Below are 9,623 nucleotides of genomic sequence, written 5' to 3' on the forward strand. Positions count from 1 at the left end.
GAGGCCCAACTGAATTGCTGTGCGTGGTGGTAGGACAGAACTGACTTCACAGTGAGGCCCAATGTGACCTGTGGTAGTGATGATACTGAGCTGACTTCACAGAGATCCACCCTACAAGCCACTTGAAACCAGGCTGAAATCAGTTAACAGGACATCAGTGAAAGAGAACCACCGCAAGACTTCATACACTACTACTGGGATTAACTTGGACTGTGAGTGGAGTTCTAGGAGGATGGAATTTGTGGTGAGACAGAGTTTTCACCTTCATAAGTTACTGGTGTATTAACTGGGCTTGGGGCATTGACCAAACTCCTGGGGTGAGTCTAGACTGGCAAGATTTTGCTCAAAAGCAGCCACTTTTGCGCAAAACTTGCCAGCTGTCTACACTGGCCACTTGAATTTGCTCAAGAGCACTGACTTTGTAATGTACAAAATCAGTGCTTCTTGCGTAAATACTTTCCCGCTCCCGCTCAGGGATAAGCCCTCTTGCGCAAGAATACTTGCGCAAGAGGGCCAGTGTAGACAGGCACCTTAATTTTTTGCGCTAGAAAGCCTGATGGCTAAAATGGCCATTGGCGCTTTCTTGCGCAGAAGCGCGTCTAGATTGCTTTTGCACAAAAGCACTTTTTGCGCAAAAGCAACCTTGCCAATCTAGACGCTCTTTTGCGGAAATACTTTTCCATTAAAAGTATTTCGGCAAAATCATGCCAGTCTAGACCCAGCCCTGATGTATTGATTTGGGTTGCTCAGTTTCTTATAGTCAAAAATATATATTGGAGGGTACTTGGGTTTTATTTTACTAAAAGACTCTTGAGACGTGGGAAAAAATTTCCTGAAATAAGAGTATAGATATATATGCAGGGGAAGGGAAGAGCTAAGGTTGTGGTTTGATGTACAATAACCTCTAGAGAGATTGAACCTGACTCTTGTTGCTGCCTTTGGCATCCGGTTAGGGTGACCATATTTCCCAAAGGGAAAATGGAACATGGTGTTGGGTTGGCCTGAGACCGCTTGTAAATTTCAAAAAAAAAAGTGGCACCCTGCCGGGAAGATGCAAATCAAGCACGGGATATTTAAATCCCAGGCTTGATTTGCAATTCCGAATGCCTACATTTGCAGCCCTATTCCGAAATAGGCTGCAAGTGTAGACATATCTCAGGAAGAGTACTTTTCATAATTGCATAAGCACTCAGCTCAGACTGAGTTTGCTCAGGCTTCTGGAATCATTTGGTTTACACAGGACGTGCTCAGAGTCTTAATGTATCAATTAACAATCACTCCCATACTAACGCCAGCTCATCATTTTAGCATAGTCATTCCAACACTGGAGATTGTTGCCTGTAAATATAGGTATTTGCTAAGTTAAGGAAATAAAGCATTGAACCTACACGCCTCAATGCCTGTAAAACAGCAAGTTTAGCTAAACTAATTAAGGCATAAAGCCCAAAAAACCTTAGCATAAGTTGCTAACCAAGAGTAACACTAGATCATAAGATCTCACATGATGGAATGCTTTAATGTCCAAAGTGCTGGTAGATAACCACGAGATGCTAGTTTATACCAGCATGGTATATTTTTAGTGAGGGACATCAGCAGATGTCTGACCACAAGAATTTTGTGGTAACTAATTGACGTATGTACTAATAAATTTGAGATAAAAGGGTTAATATCCTATAGGAGAAGGGCATCCCAACATTGGTGGAGTGAGGAACTACAAAAAGGAAGAAAGGCTGAAACTCCTACTGAATATGTATTAAGGCATAGTGGAATTGCCATAATACATTGTAAAAGTTGTATCCCAGCCTGCGTGCATTGGGAGGGAGAGAAGTAGCCCTTGAGAGAAGCCAGGATGATGGTGAGGGAGAAGATGAAGAGGATGAGAACTGATACTTCAGGTTGTTTTGCCAGGGATGGTGTAAGTAAATGGATGCTCTGCTCATTTTATATTATTTCTACCTGCATTGCTGGGATGGAATGTTTGTGAATTGGCCAGTTGTGTTAATAAAACTATAATAGATAGTGTGATTTCCTGAGTGGAAATGTTGCAGCCATGTTCATCAGGGCTCCCAATTAACCAGTAATTTTGATGACACTGGGCCTGATCTTGGGACAAGCATTTACCAAATTTCAGGTTGTTAACTGCGGAAACTTAATCAGCAAATAATCACTATTCAATCAACAGAGCAGCCAATACCTGATATTGTTGGAGGCAAAGGAGAAGTAAGGGGACAGTTAAAATGGTGGTTGTTCTTTCTCACCTGTTAATGTGATTTGGTTCCTTAAACTGTCGGAGTGTTGTCTGTTAACCCCCTACCCCTTCCCTGAGTGAGTGCAGAAGAATGTCTGAGGTAAACAACAATGCACACGGCCCCCAGCAGAGTGTGCATACGGCCCCCAGCAGAGAGTGCACACGGTCCCAAGAGGCCTAGACTCAGAGGCTGCATGTGGCTGATCCTTGAAGGAGAGAGGGACAGAGAGGGACAGAGACACAGTGGTGGTGGACCATCAAGTGGAGCCTCCCAGAACGCCCTTTGCTCGGATCGCCTGGCCAGCGGACCAGCTTAGGAGTCAACTTGGGAAGATCAAAGAATATGAACTGCCTTCTGCTCGCCTTATCATCCTGCCTGGGACTGTAAGTGTGATTGAGTGTATGAATGAGATTCCCCTCCCTTCCCAGTTTTAATTGAATAAAAAATCCTTTACACTCCCATGTGGTGATCCCCTCTCCTTAGTGTTTAAAGCAGTTGCAATCCACATCCCCTTGCAACATTTTTGGTGGAGATGCCGGGGAGGAGGGGATAAGTAAAAGTCCTTTCCCCACGGGAAGTTGAGACAGTGAACTTTGGGGGACTGGGGTGCGTTGAAACGTGGTAGGCTAGCAACCCACGGCACACAGTCCAGGTTCCCGACAACAAGATGCCCATTTGGGGTAAAGGAAAGGGAGGTGTAAAGGACTCCCAGAAGGGAGGAGAAGGGTGGAGTGCAGCACCTACGCCCAGACCTCTGAGGGAATGGATCCAAAGGGGCTGACCCCTGGACTCAAGGGGCGGTGCTCTCTGGTGCTTCAGTGACTGATTTGGAACTAATGATGGAAAAATATGTGTTGTTGTATAAGCCAGACAAGGGAAGTAAGGAGAGAGCAGCTGCTTGGCTGCTATGGCAGGCAGTACATCAGTGGCAGGCAGCTAAGAGTCAGCTAGCACAGGATGTGGAGCAGTTGAAGGAACAGAAGAAGGAACTGGAGAAAGAATGAGATATGTGGAAAGCTCAGGTGCTTATAGCCAGCGCCCAAGCCTCTTCTCTTTCTGTTGCTGCCATACAAGTGGCAGCTGCAGAAGAAGAATGAGAGCATGTCCAGGAGGAGAATAGAACTTTAAGTGAAAGGGTGCAGTGTCTCAAGGAGTTAGTTTTGGGAGAGAGTAGGCCAGAGGGAAGGCTGCTTTCTAAGGGAAGAGTAGCAGCTTTAGGGCTTCCTAAGAGAAATGATCAATCCCTAGACTGGGGTGAAGATTGGGATGGGGATACTTGGGGTGACCTGGATCACCCAGATCCAGACCCTGGAGGGCCAGATCTCAGACATCAGATTGCAGCGATCCGGAGGGTGGTCCGGACTTATGGGCCCACGCCCCAAGGGGGAGGAGAGGCCCCGAATATTGGGCATACAGTGGCAGAGACTGAGTTGACCCCTGCACAGGCGGTGGAGTTGGCCAAAACCTTAGGAGGACCCTCTCGTTCTGGGTTCAGTGGATGGTCCCGAGATCTAGTGACTTTGTGCCTGGATCAGAGCCTACATATGAAAGAGGCTCGGCGGGTACTCAAGGCTGCATCTGGATTGGGAGGGGACTTAGCGGGGGTGGCCCAACAGCAGGCCTGTGATACTACACATAAAGATATATTTGAGATGCTGATGGGAATGACATCAGCTGTGGGACCACGAGCATTGCTGGTGGAACTGGTTTCAGCAGCTGCCGCACCGGGGGAAGACCCCACTAGGTTTGTGGAAAGGATGGTTCTCCTGGCATGTCTGTGTGGTCGGGGTGTGCCTGTTGAAGCAAGGAGTGGTACCCCCACGTCCATAGCCCAAATAGTTTTACCTGTGGATGAATTAAGGCTAATTGCACAGGGTCTCCCAATGTATATACAGCAGGCAATAGGGAGATGGAGGCCTGGGGAACCTGCAGACGTGGAAGCCTTGCTGGATGCTGTCCAGCAGGCTGCCCTTGTTACCCCACCACCCGCAGACAGGCCACCTCCTTAGCAGAAGCCCAAACAATCACTCACCCAGAAAACATTTGGTTCACCATGGTCAACTGAAGCGAGTGCCAGCGATTCAAGAAAACTACCATGCTTTATGTTAATCTGGCTATGTGAGTTTTCTTTTAAAACAGATGGTGCCAGTATCCTGGAGCTCAAGGGCGTTTGGACTTGCAGTTTTTCCCACCACCTGCAGAACGGACCCCATGGTGGAATGAGAAAACAGGCACGCATGTGAACCATTCCAACATTAATTCAACTCTGTGGTGTAAATCAGTAGACAAGTATCCCTCCATTCCTTTAAGGCCTTTTTTTGCAAATTATTGCCTCCACTGCTGATGGAACCGCCTTACCCATAATTGACCCATGTGGCCATTTAGGACCAAATCGGGGAGGGAACCCATCAAGAATAGGAGATTATTATAATACTCGTCTACACACACGATGTACACCTTGGGTTCCATGGGTAGGCCCAGTAACCCTTCAACTGATCTGGCGGAATGGCAATGGATCTTTTGCTGACCCAAGCAACTCTATCTGGTGGGAGGGAATCTGGAAGCACACTAATATGGTTGCACGAACTACAACTTGTGATTGGTTCAACCGGCTTCGAGCCCGGCTTCAAAGGTGGGATCCCACTACTTCCTCCATTTTTCTTTCCACCAACTTGAGCTCACAGCAGCGGGTTATTTTGTGGTCCCAATGGTGGGATAGCAGTGTCCAAGTGATAGAGCCATGTGTCAAAGGTATTCTAAACTTATATGTAAACTGTGGAGGCCAGAACCGCAGATTTAGAGGATGGCTGTTGCAACTGCGGGGGGGATGGGTACCTGGCCGGATAGTCCTGCAGGCCCCGCTGTCACCTCTAATTTGTGCCCAAATTCCCTCTCTACAGTCGGAAGCGGTTACGGTGGCTCAATTGGTTTTGTATCGGATTCAATTTGACATGTCTTTAATTAATGTGTCCACCGTGTGGCCCAATTGTTCTCGCCTGGTAGAAGCATGGTTGAAATTAGCTCTTAAACCCCCTTACCGTGCTAAGCGGGATTTGGGAGGGTGGGTTTTGGGAGGTTTGGGCATGGGAGCAGGCATTTTAAATGCTGTAGATATTGAAGTAGTGGCCAACGAGTTATCTGCCACAGGGTCCCTATTTCAAAAGGCCCAAAAAACGGCTGCTAGTATTTCAGAGGACTTGGCAGCTGGACAGAGTCTTGTTGCCTCAATGGGGGTTCTACCCCTCCATCTGTTAACTAATACCCTTTCGGCCTTGGTAAAATCTTTTGTCAATCATTCTTGGGCAGAACAGTGTTTAACAGTTCAGCAAGTTTTGTTTGTAAGCTGGTTCCAGCAACGTACCCTCCTAGACCAGGGTTTGGTTCCAGGGGTGGTGCAACAGCATTTTACTGAAATCAATTGGAAATACGCTCACTGTATATCCTATGTGCCTAAGGGGCCATGGACAGGGGTTTTGTCATTATTGGCAGTTCCCCAAAAGTCCGCACACTTTACCCTGTGTACCCTGGTTCCTATGCCCCAAGCTTTAGGACCGTCTCTATGGATTCCCCGTAGTGTTCACAGCCATCACCACCCACAACTGGGGTTTTTAAATTTAGGCAAAGAATGTGTAAGCCCAAGCTTTGGTCGATGGATATGTCCTGCCAAAGCACCAGCCAAAGATGACTGTTATTCCCCATGGGATGCCGAAACCATGTGTGTGTTGCAGCGATTACAAGAACCAGTAGTGGTATTGACCCCTAGTCCACTATTTATGTGTGTGGTTCGAGCAAATTTATCTACTGCAGTGGTGTGGACCCCATCTTCCAATGCTTCTTGGTGTGCACCCAGTAATTATACTTGTTGTGTATCTAACGTTATCGGGGTTGTAGTGGATGGTATATTTTCACCTGCCTTATTGCCTCCTCCAGTTGAGAATTTGGCTGTACAAGCAGTTATATGGTCATACCGACCTCCCCACCCCCAAGCATTAACTTTGCTGTTTGGGCTGAACTACAAAAGGATGCCCAACATAGTCTCAAGAAAGCCAAAGCTGTGGCACAACAAATTAAAAATAAAGAAATACACATTATTCAACAAAGTAAACGCCTCGTAGAAATAGGGGATGAGGCTGTTCAAATTACTCAACATCATTGGTGGGACATTTTTAAAGGGTGGTCAGGATCTGCCAGATCTATCCTACGAGTTCTGGTCCACCCTATTGTGGGACTCTTGTTATTGTTAATTGTGTTCTTTATTGTATTTTTATGTCTATGTTGTTATACTCGTAGATTGGTAAATAGAGTAGTACGCCTTCAACAGGTAACCTTTGCCCTCCAACGACATCACCTAATGGGATGATCAATAGATAAAGGGGTGGGGTGTTGGAGGCAAAGGAGAAGTAAGGGGACAGTTAAAATGGTGGTTGTTCTTTCTCACCTGTTAATGTTATTTGGTTCCTTAAACTGTTGGGGCTCGTCTACACTGGCCCCTTTTCCGGAAGGGGCATGTAAATTTCACTAGTCGTCGTAGGGAAATCCGCGGGGGATTTAAATATCCCCCGCGGCATTTAAATAAAAATGTCCGCCGCTTTTTTCCGGCTTTTAAAAAAGCCGGAAAAGAGCGTCTAGACTGGCCCCGATCCTCCGGAAAAAGTGCCCTTTTCCGGAGGCTCTTATTCCTTTGAAGTAGGCACTTTTTCCGGAGGATCGGGGCCAGTCTAGACGCTCTTTTCCGGCTTTTTTAAAAGCCGGAAAAAAGCGGCGGACATTTTTATTTAAATGCCGCGGGGGGTATTTAAATCCCCCGCGGATTTCCCTACGACGACTAGTGAAATTTACATGCCCCTTCCGGAAAAGGGGCCAGTGTAGACGTAGCCTTGGAGTGTTGTCTGTTAACCCCCTACCCCTTCCCTGAGTGAGTGCAGAATGTCTGAGGTAAACAACAATGCACACGGCCCCCAGCAGGGTGTGCATACGGCCCCCAGCAGGGTGTGCACACGGCCCCCAGCAGGGTGTGCATACGGCCCCCAGCAGGGTGTGCACATGGCCCCCAGCAGGGTGTGCACACAGCCCCCAGCAGAGAGTGCACACGGCCCCAAGAGGCCTAGACTCAGAGGCTGCATGTGGCTGATCCTTGAAGGAGAGAGGGACAGACACACAGTGGTGGTGGACCATCAAGTGGAGCCTCCCAGAACGCCCTCTGCTCGGATCGCCTGGCCAGCGGACCAGCTTAGGAGTCAACTTGGGAAGATCAAAGAATATGAACTGCCTTCTGCTCGCCTTATCATCCTGCCTGGGACTGTAAGTGTGATTGAGTGTATGAATGAGATTCCCCTCCCTTCCCAGTTTTAGTTGAATAAAAAATCCTTTACACTCCCATGTGGTGATCCCCTCTCCTTAGTGTTTAAAGCAGTTGCAATCCACATCCCCTTGCAACAGATATAATACTCGTTCTTATACCATATCATTAATTGCAGCCTTCAGAAAAAGAATCCCCTTTTCCCAAAGATATTTTTGTGATTCCTCCTTGTGATAACTGCTCTTTGATTATATATTTACTGCTCAGAAACATTGTTTATGCAGAGTAAATATTGACCCACATCACCTCATTCCAGAATGTCATGTGTACCTATATGAAAATCTTGGAAAACCAGGAAATCAAAGAATCCTAGAAATGTAAAACTGAAAGAGATTCTATAGGTCACTTATCAATGTAGTCCCCTGTGCTAAGAGAGAACTGTGATCTAGATTATCCCTGACAGGTGTTTGTCTAACCCAGTGGTTCTCAACCATTCCAGGCTACTGTATCCCTTTAGGAGTCAGATTTGTCATACATACCCCAACTTTCACCTCGCTTTAAAAATACAAAATCAGATACAAAAGTGTCACAGCATACTATTATTGAAAAAATGGCATACATTCTCATTATTACTATATAATTATAAAATAAATCAATTGGAATATAAATATTGTACTGACATTTCTGTGTAATGTAGACCAATATAAACAAGTCATTGTCTGAATAAAATTTTAGTTTGTACTGTCTTTCTTAATGTTTTTACATAACCTTTTGTAAAACTAAGCAAATATCTAGATAAGTTGACCTACTCCCTGGAAGACCTCTTTGTACCTCCAAGGGAATGTGTACCCCTAGTGAGAACCTCTGGCAGACTCTAACCTATTCTCAAGCTATGTCTACACGGGAAAGGTTTGATAACTAAAGGACTGTCGACATGCAAAAGTCAACAAAATTGAAAACTCACCAAACCTTTTTTTCTGTCATGCTTTATTGACATATCATGGCCACTTAGTTAGCCCCCTTGTTGACAGAAAGAGCAAAGCAATGTGCTGAAGCATCCCACAGTGCCTGGCGTCACTTTCAGTGCTAAGCACTGTGGGAATGCACAACAGCATGAAGCATGAAAAAATCCCAACAGCCATCTCTTTTCTTCCCAGCCCTGCTGGGGTTCTAGCTTACTTTCACATCACTTGAATGACAGTCCTTGCAGTGAACTCCAGCACCTGCTGTGAGAAATCATGGATCTCCCATATTATGTTCCATGTGCTTAGAACATTATGCATTACAACAGAGTAACAGCAGAGAACAAGGATTTGGAAGTGGACCACAATGTGAGTGACAGGAACAGCAGCAAAATACCATTGCATTGGGCTGTCACAGAGCAGCTGTGCACTTGAAAACATTGCTTTTGGGCTATGGAAACCAACACTTAGTTGTGGGGTCACATTATCTTGCAGGTGAGAGGTGAAGAGCTTTTGGATTTGTAAAGCAACCTTCCTGGAGCTGCGTGCTGAGCTGGCCCCTGAACTGCAGTGCAAAGACACCTGAATAAAAGCTGCTCTCTCTGTAGAGAAGCGTGTGACCATTGCTTTGTGGAAGCTGGTGGTTTCCAATTGCTACTGTTTGGTTGCAAATCAGTTTGGAGTGGAGAAGTCTACCATGGAGCAGCGTTTATGCAAGTGTGCAGCGCAATATATCACATTTTGCTGTGTAGGACTATGACTCTGGGCAATGTGGATGACACAGTGACTGGCTTTGCTGAAATGGGCTTTCCAAATTGTGGCAGGGCAATCAATGGCACGCATAGTCCCATTATAGCACAATCCCACCTTTCCTCCGAGCACATCAGTCAGAAGAGGTAGATCTCCATGATGCTTGCAGATCACCCTGGGTGTTTCACAGACATAAATGCAGAGTGGTCTGGAAAGGTGCATGATGCACGACTCTTCAGGATCAGTGGCCTGTACAGAAAACTATGTGCTGACACTTTCCAGACCAGAAAGTTATAGTGCGGGTATAGTGGGAGATGTGGAAATGCCTACAGTGATTCTGGGTGATGAGGCTTACTCCTTACA

The 9,623-nt window shown here is 46.2% G+C and overlaps 1 long non-coding RNA gene across 1 annotated transcript; it reads left to right on the top strand.

The window, feature by feature from the left end:
• Positions 1–613: 613 nt before the first annotated feature.
• Positions 614–8,294, top strand: LOC149525842 (uncharacterized). The gene is made up of 2 exons (XR_016348546.1): positions 614–2,348; positions 7,185–8,294. It is a non-coding gene; the product is annotated as an uncharacterized LOC149525842 (long non-coding RNA).
• The last annotated feature ends 1,329 nt before the right edge of the window (positions 8,295–9,623 follow it).

This window comes from Pelodiscus sinensis, chromosome 1 (assembly GCF_052426305.1).
Source record: "Pelodiscus sinensis isolate ZL-2025 chromosome 1, ASM5242630v1, whole genome shotgun sequence".
NCBI classification, from domain to species: domain Eukaryota; kingdom Metazoa; phylum Chordata; order Testudines; family Trionychidae; genus Pelodiscus; species Pelodiscus sinensis.